Source organism: Bos taurus, chromosome 11 (assembly GCF_002263795.3).
Source record: "Bos taurus isolate L1 Dominette 01449 registration number 42190680 breed Hereford chromosome 11, ARS-UCD2.0, whole genome shotgun sequence".
Classification (NCBI taxonomy): Eukaryota; Metazoa; Chordata; class Mammalia; order Artiodactyla; family Bovidae; genus Bos; species Bos taurus.
In genome coordinates this window covers 993,193-1,012,256 of record NC_037338.1, presented here as the reverse complement: position 1 = coordinate 1,012,256, position 19,064 = coordinate 993,193, and the positions used below count along the sequence as shown (strand labels likewise).

Below are 19,064 nucleotides of genomic sequence, written 5' to 3'. Positions count from 1 at the left end.
CAAGTGCATTTTATAGTTCTTCTTTTCTGAATTACTCTTAATGCCACTATCTTTAGAAATATTCAAAATATGTACCATTTTCTGGCACTACATGAAGTTTAGTGCTTGAATGCAGGGTTAAAAAGCAGCTAGTAAATTAACATCCTCTTTATTGCTATGGGCACTATCCGCTCCAAATTTTCAAAAGAGTCAGCAAAATCAGGTAAACACAACTAACCAGCATATTGAAACTGCTTTTACAACTTTCTTGAAATTATTTTAAAAATCTGTGTTGAAGCACATTTAATTTCTTTTCATTTGTAAAAGTGACACCATTTGAGCGATTTTAATTTACAACCTGAAGGGAGATTCCAGTCATCCATAACCTCAGCTGAAAATCCGAGTACAAAACTTTACACAAAACCTGTTTCCCACAGACATGTATGAAATGAGTATTTCATGGCCATCTCTTCAAATATTATTTGCCCTCTACACTGATAAGGCAAAAAAAAAGAGGAAAGTAAAATAAAAATATAGGGGAAAAAATGACAGTTCTTGCCTATCTTCAACAAATCTAATGCTAAAGAATAAAATCATAATAAACAAATCGGCTCACAGAGAAAACAGCCTTTCCTCTGATTCCTTTTGAAGTGCGTCTCCTTTTATTTTTTATTTTTGGAAACCTGCAAATGAGAGCTTCCTTGGAAATGGAGGAATTCTGTAGAGTTTCCAGACTCCGAAGATACACAAAGCAGTCGGTTTCCCTCCCCTCCCCACCCCCACCCTGTAAATAGCCTCAGGCCACGTCTGGGCCTCCCTCCGCTCAGGGTGTCTACCAGGGGGCTGGGGGCTGGGAAGGCCAGGGAGGCCAGGGTGGGGCTCTAGGGGAGGGGAGAGGAAGGAGGAGTGGGAGAGCGGCAGGAGGGGGAGGGGAGGTGGACTCCAACCGCAGCCGGCTTGAAGATTCGCGTGCGTCCGGCGCAGACAAAATGTGCACCGTGGAACACGAGAGAGAACCGCTTGAAAAAAGAAAGAAAAGCACTGCTTCATCAACTGAAAAATAGTCCTGTTCTTTCCTGGTTTGATGTCAACTCAAAGGACTGACTTGGAATTGCCCGCAGCAATATTGGGCCCCTGCCCACACAGCAGACAGACAGTTTTCCTGGCCAGCAACAGGCTTTTAATAAAACAGGATGCTGTCCCATTACTAAGGCCGCTGACGACGGTCCTGAGAATGGGCCCCAGTCCAGAACTGCCTCCCCCCCAGAGCATCAGTCTTGTGATCCTTATCGCTGGGGGCTGCTGGCCCAGGAGGAAGGCCAGTGTCCCAGGGGCTTGCTGAGCTAGTGTTTGCAGGCGGCCACTCCAGATGCTGGAGCTGAGTGCTTCTGCAGGGTCTTCACCATCCTTGAGCGCGCCCCCTCCTGCTAATTCTAGGAGTGCATTTTGCCTGTTAGGACATTTAAACAGAATGGTGGCGGTGGTTCAGTCGCTGTATCCTGCCAGGCTCCTCTGTCCATGGGATTCTCGAGGCAAGAATACTGGAGGAGGTTGCCATTGCCTTCTCCAGGGGCTCTTCCCCACCCAGGAATTGAATCCAGGTCTCTTAAACAGAATGGGTGCTAGTAAATAAGGTACTAGGAATTCCCTGGTGGTCCAGTGGTTAAGACTCCGCACTTCCAATGCAGGGGGTGGTTTCATCCCTGGTCTTCAGGCAGGAGGCACATGGGCACCCCCCAGGGTAAAGCAATTGGAGATTGATTCTCTCTTGACTGAAACTCCAAGGTGAGAACAGCTGGACAATTAAGGGAGGACACTGAACCCTGCCCAGGCCACATATTTCTCGTTTGGAAGTCAGGAGACCTCCCAACCACACATGCATAGAAAAGGCTCCTTGGAGGTCAAAGGGAAGTCATGTCAAGGGATACTCTACACATACGCCTCTTCCATAAGACCCATTTTGGCTAAGAGATGTGTACACACACATGGAGAGATTCTGAGATATACCAAATATGGAGTGTGAACCAGGCAAATTAGAATGACTGGCCAAAGGAAACCCAGAAGAAATGCCCCATAAAAGCAATTCAACCTGCCACGAGGGTGCAACTTAGCAACGCAGGGACTGTCCCTGAGTCTGCCCGTGTGTCTATCCACACCTACTGCACTCTTTTTCCTCTTAATAAACATTTTACTTGCTTCACTACTTTCCATCTTTGTGGAAATTCTTTTCTGCAAAACCGAAGAACCAAGGTACTTGTCACTGACCACTGGTCCAGTGGCTAGGATCTGGTGCTTTCCCTGCTGAAACCCAGGCCAATCTCTGGCTGGGAACCCAAGCCCTGCTCCAAGACGTTGCTGGCCAAGGCCACGTGAGATCTGTCTGGGAACTGAGATCGCATATGCCTTGTAGTTCAGCCAAAAGAAAAAAAGAATTTAAATGTAAAATTAAGGAGCTGGTGTTCACAGGAAGGCTGAAGACCTTCTGTCTCCCCTTTTCCGTAGCAAGCTCCCATGAGTCATGCCAGGTCTAAATTTGGACCAAATTTCACGTCTCAAGTGTGATGAGCTTTAAGCATTTGGGCCAGGGTCTCCTGGATGTTTGTTTTCTGCCCACTTGAAGTGAACTCGAGTATGTTTCATTTGGGACAGCAGTTTCTGAAGTTTTCCAGTTGTGGTTTGATAAAAGGTCCCCTCTTAATGGGTGAGCTCTCAGGCCCGGCACCCCCTAGACTGCCTGAGGGCATCAGAATTCTGATTGTGAAAGTCTTCTATGAATATTGCTCCACAGGCACCCACAAGACCCTGCTGGAATGTACAGAAGTGGCTGAGCATAGAATCCACAGCATATAAACCAGCAAGCCGACTTTGACAACGTCATAGGAGACTGAACTCCAACCAGAAGAGAAATCATTGTCATTGATAGGAAAGGTCTGACAACCTAAACTCTATCTTCAAATCTGCCCTGGCTTCCTATAATGTCCTGGCTTTAGATAACTTAGTATGCTATGTGTGTGACTCAGTTTCCTCGTTTGTAAAACACAGAGCAGGTACCTGGAAGAGACAGAATCATCAGATCATCAGATTATAGGCTGGTACTTTCCCTTACCACACCCAGACAGGCATCATCAATCTCTCACAGCACCTTTCAGAGTCCAGATGTAAAACCCAGTCAGGCACAACCAATCCATTGAAGATGGCACTTGAGTAAAGACTGTGATGGTTTCTAAGTTTTCTTTCAAGTGGGATGGTCTGGGAGCCCATGAGTCTAAATCCAATCGATTTCTATTTACTTTGAAGTTCTGGGGAGGAAATTGAAGGAATTGGTGTTACAGGTGGTGTTTTCATTCCTTCTTTCACTGGAAGTTCGTGACTTTGGCAGTGAAAGGAGGAGACAGGAAGTATATGCAAGGAACATCTGGGCATGTAGATGGTGTCAGAATGGAGAATTGTGTCTCCTGGACTGCAGCCCAGATCCACCCCAGAACAGCGGGGTCCTGGCAGCAAGCAAGATGTATGAACCAAATCCGAGAAGAACACGCTGCAGGAGACTTGCCAGTGTGACCAGAAAGAGTTTGAACAGAAACTTTGGAGGGAGACATTTTGAAAAAGCCCCGATAAATTGAAAAAACCAGAAAAGATGAAGCATGGCCCTAGAATATCAGCTAGGGTCCTTGAAAGCAAATGAAACTGCTCTTGCTCAATCAAGCGAAAAAGGGAAAATGTTATTAGAAGCTACAGAGATGCTCACAGTGGCAACAGGAAAGCTGGATTCTGAGCTCAGAGACTGTGCAGCCCAGGACAGAAACATTCCCACTGCTGGTGTCTCCATGGGGAATGAACGGGTTGTTGTTGCTCACTCCGAGGCTGCTGAACTCAGCTGGACTTGGGGCTGCTCCAGGGCAGAGGAGGGGGCCCTGCAGACAAACGGTGACCACCTTTCTACTCCGCTGCAAGGGACTGCACCTGGACTCCCTGGTCCACTGACATGGCACACGGGTCAAGGTCAGGTCACAAAGGGTCAAGGGGTTGCACAAAGGAAGGGATTCCAGGCTATTAAAAAACAATGTCCATATAGTCAAGACTGTGGTCTTTCCAGTAATCGAGTCCGGATGTGAGAGCTGGACCATAAAGAAGGATAAACACTGAAGAATTCATGCTTACGAACTGTGGTGCTAGGGAAGACTCCTGAGAGTCCCTTGGACTGCAAGGAGATCAAACCAGTCAATCCTAAAGGAAATCAACCCTGAATACTCATTGGAAGGACTGATTCTCAAGCTGAAGCTCCAATACTTTGGCCACCTGATTCACAGAGTTGACTTACTGGAAAAGACTCGGGTGCTGGAAAAGACTGAGGGCAAGAGGAGAAAGGGGTGGCAGAGAATGAGATGGTTAGTTGGCATCACTGATTCAATGGACATGAGCTTGGGCAAACTCCAGGAGATGGTGAGGGACAGGGAAGCCTGGCATGCTGCAGTCCATGGGGTCATGAATAGTCAGACACGACTTGGCGACTGAACAACACCAGCAACAAAACAAAACTGATGCCCGGCATCATAGGTGACAGATGGACAGCCCAAGAGTGCACCGCAAAAAAGCCAACAAATATAATACTGGGTCCAGCAAGCCCACTGGGCAGAGCTGAGGGTGACTCGAAGGTCAGATACCAGGTGTGCAAAAGCCATCTGGAAGGCACGGATGGGGTTAAAGGACAAAGAATAAGTCAATTAATTACCAGCCATCAGGAACAAGCAGAGGGGAGGACAGGAAGGAGTCTAGCAGGTGTCAGAGACGAACGTCAAGGCCAAGGATGGGGTGAAGGAGGGAGTAAAAAGTGAGACCTGTACTCAGGGCTCAGGGTCATCTTTCTCCACTCTGATGGGGTCTGTCTCGCTGGAAAAGAGCTGCATTTGCAGAGTGGAGGAGGTGCCTTCCCCGGAGTGTCCATGAAATCACTCACATTCAGGGAGTCTCCTGAACTCTGCTTTCTGGGAAGTACAGCTCCCAAATTCAGAGCCTAGCTCCCCCTTTTCTGGGCATGGTGCCAGTTCCTAGGGGAAGGAGCCAAGCTCTACTGTCTGATGTTACATGGCTCTGCTGGGTTGGGGGCCAGGGTCTCACAGGGTAAGGGGAGCAGACAGGAGGTGACTGTGCCACTATCTCACTCCCAAAGGAGGCAGCAGCAGAGAAAGATGGAGAGATCTGAGTGCTGGGGACACGGACAGGTTCTGATCCAGCTGTGCCTGAAAATGGCTGACCTTCAGACTTGGCTTGAGGGAAAATTCCCTGAGCCAGTAGACTGTCTTTTTGGGTTTCTATCACTTGTAACCGCAAAGGATTTCAAGGCTTCCTTGGTGGCTCAGGGGTAAAGAATGCTCCTGCCAAGCAGGAGACGTGGGTTCAATCCCTGGGCTGGGAAAGTCTCCTGGAGAAGGGAATGGCAGCCCACTCCAGAATCCTTGCCTGGGAAATCCCATGAACTGAAGAGCCTGGCGGGCTACAGTCCATGGGGTCACAAAGAAACCAGCATGACTTAGTGACTAAACGGCAACTCGTGCCGGCCCCCCTCAGTGCCCCGACCTGGGAGGCACAGGACCTGCATCCCCAGCTTGGCTCCACGTCACACACTCATGTGACTTGGGTCCAGTCACTCCCCCACTCTGAGCCCCGGTTTCCTCGTCTACGGACACGGCTTTCAAAGCCTTGAACAAAGATGTCACAGGCACCAGTGTCAAATATGTGGGCAACCAGAAGCTGAGAAAGACAATATATATCATAAATAACCAAATCACCAACGACACAAACTCATTTCAGCTGGATGGAGTAAGAGGCCAACTAACAAGACGAGTAAAAATCGAGTCAGAATATTTGTCAGTAAAAACACTGAGTATTAAAAATGCAACACAGAACATGCAGGGGAGAGCCTGGTTATTTCCTCAGCTCTCTGTGTGACAATATCTAAGGAATAATCCCAAAGTCCAACATGTGAAAGAGCTAAGGAACAGAAGTGACCTGGGATGTTGTGCACAGCTCTGAAGAATATACTGACCTGGATACATTAATGGAAATTATGTTACAAGATAAGAAATCAAAGATCATATACTATCTACTGGATGGATATAGTTATGGAGAAGTGTTACATGCCAATTTATAGCAATTGGTGGAAATGCTTCTTTAAAAGTTGTACCCTCACCCTCTTAGAAGAAAAGAAAGTCTGGCAGCCTGTGTTGCTGTGAAGTTAATGTCAGTGAGTCCTGGATAGGAGTGCTAAAAGCCAATATAGCTTTAGTTGTATCCATGGAAGTATAATGTCTCTATAATGTGCTGCCCTCAGGGACCGGTGCAGGTACCCAGGTGTGGCAATCTGCTAAGAGCTCATCTTTTAGGTAACAGGCATGATGGAACAGGTCATAGGCGTGGTTATCCCGCACAAACCTTGACTCAGTGAAATTCCTGGGTATGATCATAAGGGAAATATCGGTAGACATAAAAATTTTAAAACTTCAGGGTCTTAAATCACATAATAAAATTAAAAGACAAGAAAATAACTGGGAACATATGTATCAGATAGTGGGTGATTGTGCGTATGTGTATATGGACATGCATGCTTGTGCGAGTGCTCAGCTGCCAAGCGTTGTCCAGCTCTGTGTGTCTCCATGGACTATAGCCCACCAGGCTCCTCTGTCTGTGGGGTTTCCCAGGCAAGAACACTGGAGTGGGTTGCCATTTCCTTCTCCAGGGATCAAATCCATGTCTCCTGCATCTCTTGCGTTGGCAGGCATATCCTTTACCACGGAGCCACCTGAGAAGCCCATGTGTGTGCAAAGGATAAGACTAACAGAAAAACAGACCAAAAAATACAAGCAAAGAGTTTAAAGGAAACTAAATGCCAATGATCTATGAGAATTCAAAAGACGCTCAGACTTGCCAACAACCAAATAAATGCAAATAAAAACAGTAAGGTAACATTTCTCTTTCAAGATGGCAAAAATAAAAGCCACTTTTCTGGTGGCTCAGTGGTGAAGAGTCCCTATGCAGTGCAGGGAACTCGGATTTGATCCCTGGGTAGGGATGATCTCCTGGTGGAGGAAAGGGCAACTCACTCCAGTTCTTGCTTGGGAAATCAATGGACAGAGGAGCCCGGAGGATTACTGTCCATGGGGTCAGAAGAGTGGTAAACGACTTAGCAACTAAATCAGGACCATCATATACAAAGATCCAGTGACAAAGCAACAGTATCGGCAGGGGTGCTAATTAGATTGTCCCTTCACCACTCCATGTCCAGTTCTAACTGTTGCTTCCTGACCTGCATACAAATTTCTCAAGAGGCAGGTCAGGTGGTCTGGTATTCCCATCTCTTTCAGAATTTTCCAGTTTATTGTGATCCACACAGTCAAAGCTTTGGCATAGTCAATAAAGCAGAAATGGATGTTTTTCTGGAACTCTCTTGCTTTTTCCATGATTCAGCAGATGTTGGCAATTTGATCTCTGGTTCCTCTGCCTTTTCTAAAACCAGCTTGAACATCTGGAAATTCACGGTTCACGCGTCACTGAAGCCTGGCTTGGAGAATTTTGAGCATTACTTTACTAGCGTGTGAGATGAGTGCAATTGTGCGGTAGTTTGAGCATTCTTTGGCATTGCCTTTCTTTGGGATTGGAATGAAAACTGACCTTTTCCAGTCCTGTGGCCACTGCTGAGTTTTCCAAATTTGCTGGCATATTGAGTGCAACACTTTCACAGCATCATCTTTCAGGATTTGAAACAGTTCAACTGGAATTCCATCACCTCCACTAGCTTTGTTCATAGTGATGCTTTCTAAGGCCCACTTGAGTTCACATTCCAGGATGTCTGGCTCTAGGTGAGTGATCACACCATCAGGATTATCTGGGTTGTGAAGATCTTTTCTGTACAGTTCTTCTGTGTATTCTTGCCACCTCTTCTTAATATCTTCTGTTTCTGTTAGGTCCATACCATTTCTGTCCTTTATAGAGCCCATCTTTGCATGAAATGTTCCATTGGTATCTCTAATTTTCTTGAAGAGATCTCTAGTCTTTCCCATTCTGTCATTTTCCTCTATTTCTTTGCATTGATTGCTGAGGAAGGCTTTCTTATCCCTTCTTGCTATTCTTTGCAACTCTGCATTCAAATGCTTATATCTTTCCTTTTCTCCTTTGCTTTTGGCTTCTCTTCTTTTCATAGCTATTTGTAAGGCCTCCCCAGACAGCCATTTTGCTTTTTTGCATTTCTTTTCCATGGAACAACAGACTGGTTCCAAATAGAAAAGGAGTACATCAAGGCTGTATATTGTCACTCTGCTTATTTAACTTCTATGCAGAGGACATCATGAGAAACACTGGGCTGGAAGAAGCACAAGCTGGAATCAAGACTGCCAGGAGAAATATCAATAACCTCAGATATGCAGATGACACCACCCTTATGGCAGAAAGTGAAGAGGAACTCAAAAGCCTCTTGATGAAAGTGAAAGTGGAGAGTGAAAAAGTTGGCTTAAAGCTCAACATTCAGAACACGAAGATCATGGCATCTGGTCCCATCACTTCATGGCAAATAGATGGGGAAACAGTGGAAACAGTGTCAGACTCTATTTTTGGGGGCTCCAAAATCACTGCAGATGGTGACTGCAGCCATGAAATTAAAAGACGCTTACTCCTTGGAAGGAAAGTTATGACCAACCTAGATAGCATATTGAAAAGCAGAGACATTACTTTGCCAACAAAGGTCCATCTAGTCAAGGCTATGGTTTTTCCTGTGGTCATGTATGGATGTGAGAGTTGGACTGTGAAGAAAGCTGAGCGCCGAAGAATTGATGCTTTTGAACTGTGGTGTTGGAGAAGACTCTTGAGAGTCCCTTGGACTGCAAGGAGATCCAACCAGTCCATTCTGAAGGAGATCAGCTCTGGGATTTCTTTGGAAGGAATGATGCTAAAGCTGAAAGTCCAGTACTTTGACCACCTCATGTGAAGAGTTGACTCCTTGGAAAAGACTCTGATGCTGGGAGGGATTGGGGGCAGGAGGAGAAGGGGACGACAGAGGATGAGATGGCTGGATGGCAACACTGACTCGATGGACGTGAGTCTGAGTGAACTCCGGGAGTTGGTGATGGACAGGGAGGCCTGGCGTGCTGCGATTCATGGGGTTGTAAAGAGTCGGACACGACTGAGCGACTGAACTGAACTGAACTCAGCACTCACTGGCTGAGTGTCTTTGAGTAGTTTACTTAGCCTTCCAAGCTATAAACTGAAATAATCATAATTCTTGTCTGACAGGGTTGTCAAGAGGATTGACTGAGATTACTCTCACCCAGAGGTGAGACTTCAAGGAATTTTTTTCTAATTGGCGGCAAGCCAGTAGGGTATGGCTAAATAAATCATGATACATTTGTAAGGTGAGCTATTGCACAGACATTAAGCATATTATACAAGACTATTTCCTAATGAAAACTGCTGGAGATATTATGATCCCAGTATTGTAAAGTAAAATACATATATACTTTTTATATACAGAAAAAAATAGTTAACGTTTTGTTTCTTCTTTCATGTAGTCATCTCTAGGTAATGAGTTTTATAGGTGACTTTTTTTAAAGTAAAGACAAAAGCTGTAGGGACAAAGATGGTATTGAAACCAAACGAAGTTAAAATGAAACAAAATGTCATATAATGTGTCCTGACAATGTCAACTGGTGAGTATAGATTGCTGGAAACCTTGAATGACATGAAACAGCTGGAGACGATATGCAGTCTGCAAGACAGAAGGTCATGTGGGGCTGTAACATCTGCCTACACAATTAGAGGGATGTCACACCAGGGTGTGCCCTGCTTTTCTTTATTTCTGTTACATTTATCTATTTCTGGCTGCACTGGGCTATCTTTCCTTCTTTCCCTCGCAGGCTTTCTACAGCGGTTGAGAGCTGGGGCTCCTCTCTAGTTGCGGTGCTCGGGCTTCCCATTGCGCTGGCCTCTCTTGTTGCAGAGCGCAGCCTCTAGGCGCCCGGGCTTCAGTAGCTGCGGTTCCCCAGCTCTAGAGCATGGGCTGAGCTGCTCCGCGGCATGTGGGATCTTCCCAGACCAGGGATGGTCTTCTGCATTGGCAGGCAGATTCTTTATCACTGAGCCACCAGGGAAGCCCTGTGCCCCAGTTTTGCCCTCTGCAACAGCATGTTTGCCTCTCAGTGACTGGCCATCCGGGGAGAGTAGGACTCTGAGTCCTAAGGGGCTTGAAACCATACTTGGGCCCTTGGGCAAGAGTCGCATCTTGGCCCAAGACAGCAGATATGGACCCACGTTTTCTGAGGATTTTGATTTGATAATTTTTTTTTCTCTTTAAGATGGAAACCCATAAAAGTTTTAATTATGGAACAAAGAGGATGATCAGTGTAATTATCAACAGACTAACAGTATACCGGAGGGAGTGACTAACGTCATTCTCAGGAATCGTCTATTTCATATAGGGATGAACGTTGGATTCATTTCTTCCACCCTGCTGCTCTGTGGCATCTCGTAGCAGAGATAAAACTAGACCAGAAGTCACTTGGTTGAGTAAGATTCAAAGTTCCTTAGTAGATTAGATCTGTAAAAACTGGGTTAAAAAGAAGGTAATCCAATGATACCATCAGACCTAACCCCAGGAGTGGAGGCTGCGTCCTAGGTTTCCAAGTGGGAGTCAATCAGTCATCAACAGGGAACATACACCACTGACCACAACGGTCATGGTAAATATTGGAGGCAAGCAACTATGGCACCCAGAATCCATTCTCCATCCAAGGTTTCTCCAAAGAAAACATATTGATGGGCAAAAGACACAAGAAAACATGTTCAACATCACTAATTATTAGAGAAATGCAAATCAAACCTACAATTACGAACCACTTCACACGGGTCAGAATGGCCATCATTAAAAAGTTTACAAATAATAAATGTTGGCGAGGTTGTGGAGAAAAGGGAACCCCCCTCCACTGTTGTTGGAAATGTAAATTGGTGGCCACTATGGAAAACAGTATGTTGGTTTACTTGCTAAGTTGTGTCCAACTCTTACAAGTCCATGGACTGCAGCCCGCCAGGCTCCTCTGTCCATGGGATTTTCCAGGCAAGAATACTGGAGTTGGTTGCCATTTCCTTCTCCAGGGATATTCCCAACCCAGAGATCAAACACAGGTCTCTTGCATTGTAGGCTGATTCTTTACCAACTAAGCCATCAGGGAAGCCTCTGGAGGTTCCTTAGAAAACTAAAAATAGAGTTACCATGTAACCCAGCAATCCCATATATCCGGAGAAAACTCTAATTCAAAAAGATACATGCCCTTCAATGTATGTAGCAATACTATTTACAGTAGCCAAGACATGGAAGCAACCTAAATGTCCATCAATGGATGAATGGATAAAGAAGACGTGGTACATACATACAATGGAATACTAATCACCATAAAAGAGAATGACATTTTGCCAATTGCAGCAACATAGATGGATCTAGAGATTGTCGTACTAAGTGAAGTAGGTCAAAGACAAGTATCATTTGATATCATTCATATGCAGAATCTAAAAAAAATACAAATGAACTTATTTACAAAACAGAAATAAACTTACAGACATAGAAAATAAATTTATGGTTACCAAAAGGGAAGGGAGGAGGGATAAATTAGGAACTTGGGATTAACAGATATACACTACTATATGTAAAATAGATAAGCAATCAGTTCAGTTCAGTTCAGTGGCTCAGTTGTGTCCAACTCTGCAACCCCATGAATCACAGCACGCCAGGTCTCCCTGTCCATCACCAACTCCCAGAGTTCACGCAAACTCACGTCCATCGAGTCGGTGATGCCATCCAGCCATCTCATCCTCTGTCGTCCCCTTCTCCTCCTGCCCCCAATCCCTCCCAGCATCAGAGTCTTTTCCATTGAGTCAACTCTTCGCATGAGGTGGCCAAAGTACTGGAGTTTCAGCTTTAGCATCATTTCTTCCAAAGAACACCCAGGGCTGATCTCCTTCAGAATGGACTGGTTGGATCTCCTTGCAGTCCAGATAAGCAATAAGGGCCTACTATTTAGGACAGGGAACTATATTCAATACCTTGTAATAACCTGCAATGGAAAAGCATCTGAAAAAGATAGCTGAATCACTTTGCTGTACATCTGAATCATTGTAAATCAACTATACCTCAATTTAAAATAAATAAGTAAAAATGTCTGGGCCCCTAATTAGATATGCCCATAGAAGGGCTTGTTTCTTCTTGTCCTTCTGCTCCACCATCATGGTACCGGCTTCTGCCCTCGAGGTCACAAGGCAGCTGCAGGGGCTCCTGCTCTCACATTCGTGTGTCGTAGGAGGACGAAGGGTCTCTCAACTGGGTCAGCTACTTTTCATTTACTTTCCCCAAAGTCCCACATTATTTAGATAGGTTGCCTGATTCAAAATTTGAACATGTGACCTGGAACCAATACCAGTACATTCCAAGATCCAGTCCCAGTGATCAGTCCAGGGTAGGCAGCTGGTTCAGTCACCGACATTCCTCAACATCTGCTACCTGGGCTGCTAAGCCCACATCAGGCTGTGGGCTGGACTGCTGGAACCCAATTCGTGGGAACTTTGCGGGTAGGGAGGCTAAGAGTGAGACAAAGCAGAGAGATGGAGTGACTAAGACCCATTCCTGCTGACGTCACGGAATCCAGCAGTCCTGAACTTTTCACACAGGGCCAGTCGCATGAATGCTCACCGGCAAACCATGGCGGCGGGCCCGTAGGGTGAGGGCAGCGCAATGGAGGAAGGCTTAGAATGAGACAGGATGGGAAGGTAAACAAACAGAAAAGGTTGTGTCTTCTAAAGCAAGGAGCAGTGTCTTTGTATTTTAAGCCATAGATTAAAAGGGATGGCCTCTGAGGGTATGTCGTGCTCTGGGCTTCTGAGCCTGTGTGTTACCTGTTGCTCACTTACAAGCAAGCATCTCTGCTCCTCAGAGTGGGAAGTCCAGAGAGAGCCAGAGGCAAGCCCAGCCAGTGGGGAAAGTGGGCGATTCAGGAATAGTACTGGGACTACAGAGCAGCCATCTGGAGAAAAAGGTTGTAAGAGGGAAGAACAAATATGACTCATTTAATTTGTGTCTTTTACTTTAACCTTTGTGTTCTATAGCCTTTGCTTTGCTGTTAAGAATGTTGCCTACAGCTTGAAATACACAGGATAGCCCTTTCTTAAAGCTCTGACCTTTAAGGGGTATAACACTTTTCCATTCACGTAGAGATAAAAAGTTGCAGAATAGACAATAACATTTGAGTTGTTGAGGTTTATAGGAACATCATGACCTGACCTACAAGGACAGCTGCAAGAACAAAGGATTCCTATACCAAGAAGATGCAGCAGCCTGCCACGCCCTGCCCTCATCTGGCCTTTAAAAGTTCTTTGCTGAAACCCTTCGGGGAGTTTGGGTTTTTTGGACACGAGCCAGCCATTTTCTTTGCCTGGCCCTGCTATGAAGCCTTCTGTGCTCGAAACTCTGACATTTTGGCTTGACCTCACTATGTGTTGGGCACATGGTCTAGCATTCAGTACAAGGTGAATCCATACAATAATTACATATCCAACTAAAAGTTACAGAGATCAAATGCTGTTGTTGTTTAATCGCTAACTATGTCTGACTTTTCTGGGGACCTCATGAACTTTAACCTGCCAGGCTTCTCTGTCCATGGGATTTCCCAAACAAGAATACTCCAGTGGGTTGCCATTTCCTTTTCCAGGAGATCTTCTCAACCCAGGGATCAAAGATGCATCTCCTTCCTTGGCAGGTGGATTCTTTATCACTGAGCTACCTGGGAAGCCCATATAGATCAAATAGTTACATGTAAAAACATGAAACTATAAAAATACTGAAAGAAAATAATTTTTCACTTCAGAGGGAGGAATACTTCTATGAACATAAACACCAATTACAAAACCAAAAGGAGAAAATTTGATGAAAATAACTACATAAAAATCAAATTTTCTCTGCAGGGCCAAACCTACCACAGGCATACTCAAAATGCAAATGTCAAACTGATAAACACTATTGAAAAAGTGCAAATATCCCTAATATACAAATACTCTTCTAAATCAATAAATGACCAACAGTCAAACAGAGAAGGGCTTCCCTGGTGGCTCAGTGGTAAAGAATCTGCCAGGCAACACAGAAGATAAAGAGATAGGAGTTCAATCCCTGGCCCCTGGCAACCCACTCTGGTATTCTTGCCTGGAAAATTCCATGGACAGAGGACCCTGGTGGGCTATAATCATGGGTTCAAAATAGAGAAAAGGGGGGCAAAGGAAGTGAACTGACAAGACACAGGAATGGGAATACCAGTGGCCCTGAGCACTGGAGGAAACAGCGCCATTCACGGAAAGAGAAATGCAGTTCACACTTACACCAAGATATCATTTTCATCCTTCAGATGGTCTAACTTTAATCCCATGCTGTATTCAAAAAGATGTTTGAAAACAGGCACTTTTATTCATTCTAGTAATTTGTAGAATAGTACAGCTTTGGTGGACAGTAATTTTGCAACATATATCAAAACTGTAAGTGCATTTATCCCCTTTACCTGGGAACTTGGCATCTGAGAATTCATCTACAGAAATTCTTACACACGTATAAGCCACGTGCACCTGTAAGGACATTTAGGTAACATCGTCTGCATTTGCCAAAGATGGGACACAACCCAAATGTCTAATATTCTGCATTTCAGTTCAGTTCAGTCGCTCAGTCGTGTCCAACTCTTTGTGACCCCATGAATCGCAGCACACCAGGCCTCCCTGTCCATCACCATCTCCCGGAGTTCACTCAAACTCACGTCCACCGAGTCAGTTATACCATCCAGCCATCTCATCCTCTTTCGTCCCCTTCTCCTCCTGCCCCCAATCCCTCCCAGCATCAGAGTCTTTTCCATTGAGTCAACTCTTCACATGAGGTGGCCAAAGTTCTGGAGTTTCAGCTTTAGCATCATTTCTTCCAAAGAACACCCAGGGCTGATCTCCTTTAGAATGGACTGGTTGGATCTCCTTGCAGTCCAAGGGACTCTCAAGAGTCTTCTCCAACAGCACAGAGTTAGTTTCATAAAAAGTAGTACAGTATACTCCCTGGAGGATGATATAGCCACCCACTCCAGTATTCTTGTCTGGGAAATCCCATGGACAGAGGAGCCTGGTGTGCTACAGTTCATGGGGTCACAAAGAGTCAGACATGCCTTAGCACCTAAACCACTACCACAGTATGCTATCCTTTATGTAACAAAATAAAGTTGTAGTTCATGTAAAAAATAGGATCCCTAGGAATCTGACGAAGATGGTTGCCTCTAGGAGGGTTCTGGGGGTCAGGCTGAGAGGAAGTCTTCTCTACACGTTGGTTTGAATCTTTGACATTTTGGACCATGTGCAGTGGTTATTGATTTAAAATTCTTTTTAAAATTTAAAAAAGGCAAGATATTTCTGTTCTTCTTTCTCTCCAGTAAGAATCAGCAGGTGAGTGGCTGGGTGCCTAGGTGGATGCCACCCCCTTGTCCTGGCTGGGTCACCACTGCCTGGCCGGGTGTCCCAGCTGTCAGGAAGGCGGTGTGGAAGGTGAGGGGGGCCTCAGCTGTGTGCCATGTGGAGGCGTGCTCCACGCTCACTTGTGGCCATCACCTCCCACGTGGGGCCTGCTGGTACTCTGCTCGCAAGTTTTCATCTAATTATGAATTAATTCATACACATTAGTGGTGAATTATGTAGCCTTTCAAAGTATTTTGGAGGCAGACAGAGGAGAATACATTTTAAATCTGAAATAATTAAAATGTCACAGTTGCTTGTGCCTCTTAGGTACTGGGGCTTCCGTGGTGGCTGAGACGGTAAAGAATCTGCCTGCAACGCAGGAGACCCAGGGTTTGATTCCTGGGTCAGGAAGATCACCTGGAGCAGGGCATGGCAAGCCACTGCAGTGTTGTTGCCTGGAGAATCCCATGGACAGAGGAGCCTGGCGGGTTACAGTCCATGGGGTTGCAAAGAGTCAACTGAGCAACTAACACTCAGGTACGGGGGGCCCACAGATGGGGAACAAGTTCAGGACCAAAGGCATCATTCACAGCTCCATGCTCCCGTATTTGACCTCTCCCCGAGGCAGGTTTCCAATGAAGCCCTTCAATCTGCTCTTCTCACTGCACCCCGAGCAGAAGCAAACTCTCACTGATGCCGCACCCCGAGAGGGGGTGAGCCCACGGAGGGCCCCACAGCTTTTTCAGGGACAGGGCTGTGCTGTAGCTCTGGACTTGGTCACCGTGTCACCACACTCGGGTCTCTGGCTCGGCTTCTGTGTTCTGAATCCCCGCAGCTGTGGGTGGCGGCTTGCTGCAGAGTCCCCAGTGGGCCCTGCTTGGCAGTCGGCTCCCTGACTCCTGGGACCGGGACCCAGAGTCCACCCATCGAAAGGCTGGCGGGAGCTGCCATGCCGCAAAGGACGGGTGTCCTCCAGGCCTGGCAGATTGCCCACGGATGCGCGCAGATGCTGAAGGCTGTCTGGAGCCCTCTGGAAGCGCTGGCCTCTGTTTAGGGCTTCCCTCAGGCCCCACTCAAGGCTGGCTTTCAGGTGGCTCCAGCAGAGAACCTGGGAGAGACTGGTTAGTTCTTAAAACATATAACTAGCCTGAGAGAGAGACTGTTGTTTGTTATTCATTCATTTATCTATTTTCAGCAGGAAAAGATTTTTTTATTATATCTTTTTTTAGATTATAGTTTTTATAGATTATATGGCTTTTTAGATTATATATTATATAATTAGATTATATAGATTATATATTATATTATATATATCATATATAGGTCATATTATATAATTATATCATATATTTAGATTATATAATACATACTATAGATTATATAATTAGATTATATATTATAGTTTGTATAGATTATATGGCTTTTCTTAGATTTACAATGTCATGTTAGCTTCAGATGTGCAGCCCAGTGTTTCCGTTACACACACACACACACACAACCTTCTTCAGGATTTTTTCACGTACAGGTTATTACAAAATATTCACTGTTGCTCCCTGTGCTGTACAGGAGGTCCTCGTTGGTTATCTATTTTATGTATGGTGGGTAGTGTGTATCTGTTAATCCAGTCTCCCAATTTATCCCACCCCCTGCCCTTCTGCTTTGGTAACCGTAAGTGTGTTTTCCATATGTCCGTGAGTCTACTTCTGTTTCTTAAGTTCATTTGTATCTTTTTTTGGTTTAGATTCCACATACGAGCGGTATCATATATTTGTCTTTCTGTTTTTAGATGAACTAAGGAAGTGCTGAGTAAGAGGCGTGAAGCCACCCCTCTGTGGATGAGCCTAGTGTATGGGTGGGTGCGTGTGCATCTGTGACCATGCGCATGTGTGTGAATCCTTGCACACGGGCTGAGTGTGCACATGCATGCAGCGTGTCCACGCAGGCGCCAGGCAGATGCAGGCAGCTGCACGTGTCTGCTCCATGGTCTGAAGGACTAGAATCACCTTCCGGTTCATCAGCTGTTTTACACAAGGAAAGGCCCAGAGAGACTGGCTGCCCGCCATGCAAGACAAAAACATCCAGGTACCCGGCGTGGCCAGCAGGGCTGTTTCCTCGGGCAGAGGCACTGCCTGGCGAGACATCAGCCAACCTGTCAGTGGACAGGGAAAGAGGCTTCTTTCCTGTGCCTCTGAAGTGGGGCCCCTTGGAGGCCCAGCCTGGGCACCCATTCTGTGCCCACTTTTCTGGCTCAGGAGGAATGTAGGGCCATGCTGAGCAGGAAGCACAGCTACTGGCATTCCTGGTTAAGGACAAGGTAAGGGAGGAAGAAAGGAAGGAGAGGGAGACAGAGAGAGGAGGGAGAGGGGGTGGGGCGGGGAAGAGGAAGGGCTGCAGACCTGGAGGGAGGAGAGGGGAGCCCCAGGGGCGTGGAGAGGGCAGCAGGGAGCTTGGTGCAAAACCCACACTGCGTTTCTCTCTTGAAATCACTTGTGCGCGGGCTGATGGGAAGGAGCAAGGGGCCCCACTGCCCAGGGCTCCCTGCCTCATGTCTGGCCGGCTGGGTCTCAGATCCCCAGCAGTTCATTGTGAACAGCTCTGGGCTCTGGACTGCGGCCTCAAGGAGACAGTCGTGGTGGCTGAAAGGGTCTCCTCACAATAGTGTCATGGTTTATGGGGGGACCTGCTGGAGAACCCTTGAGGCAAATGGCTGGGGACCTTGGACAAATGATCTCCCTTCCCTGGCCTCACCTTCTCCTTGTAAAAGGCGTACTGAACACTAATCAACAAAGTGGACTATTTAGGTATTTAACTGAGGCAGCAGAAGAGCTTGGAAGCGGAAGTCAGTGAGTTTGTTCAATATGAACACGTACAGTTTTCAGGACTTTTCCTGAAAAATACAAAATATTAGCAGGTCCTAGATCCCCAGATACACACGTGGTGGCAGAACATCTCAGCAGCAGATGGGGGCCAATGGCCCACGACTGCATGTCTGTATGAAGGGCAGCGTGTGTGTGTGTGTGTGTGTGTGTGTGTTGGAGTAGGGACTCCAAGGAGCCCTGAGTAGCGTATGGAAAGTAAAAGTACCCAACACTCGGCTCAGGCAATTGTTTTTCTCCCAGAGGCTAAAACTCACGGGCAGCCTGCCAACAGCCACATTAGGATAAGAAATGTAATATGTTTATAATAAGTTTGCAAAATACATCTTGACGCAGTGAGTGCGCAGTGCGCCCTAGCCGGCTGTGACGCTGCTTTGGCCGGGTGTCCATGCCGCCAGCGCAGAGCTCACAGGCCGGGGTTCGGAAAGCCTGGCGCTCCCTTCTCACTCGTCCACTTCCCTCTGGGCTGGATAAACACGTTCCCAGAGACCACAGCTGGTGTCAGGGAGCCAACAGAAGCTGCTGCACCCTCCCTTGCTGGAGCTGCCGCCGCTACAGTAGAAAGACTTGAAAGGACAGGACGTCTCCAAGTTGGACAGGACTTCCCTGGTGGCTCAGTGGGAAAGAATCTGCCTGCCAAGGAAGGAGACACAGGTTTGATCCCTGGGTCGGCAAGATCCCCTGGAGGAGGAAATAGCAACCCCCCAC

The 19,064-nt window shown here is 46.4% G+C and overlaps 1 long non-coding RNA gene across 10 annotated transcripts in view; it reads right to left on the bottom strand.

Annotated features, from left to right (window-relative positions):
* The window catches only part of LOC132346534 (uncharacterized), a 268,491-nt gene that overhangs the window by 115,243 nt on the left and 134,184 nt on the right, over window positions 1–19,064 (bottom strand). The window contains exon 7 of one of the 10 annotated variants that reach the window (XR_009496355.1): window positions 11,576–18,989. The exons of the other annotated variants lie outside the window; for them this stretch is intronic. This is a non-coding gene — a long non-coding RNA (uncharacterized lncRNA). Of the gene's footprint in view, window positions 1–11,575; window positions 18,990–19,064 lie in introns of those variants that run through there. 10 annotated transcript variants of the gene reach the window in all.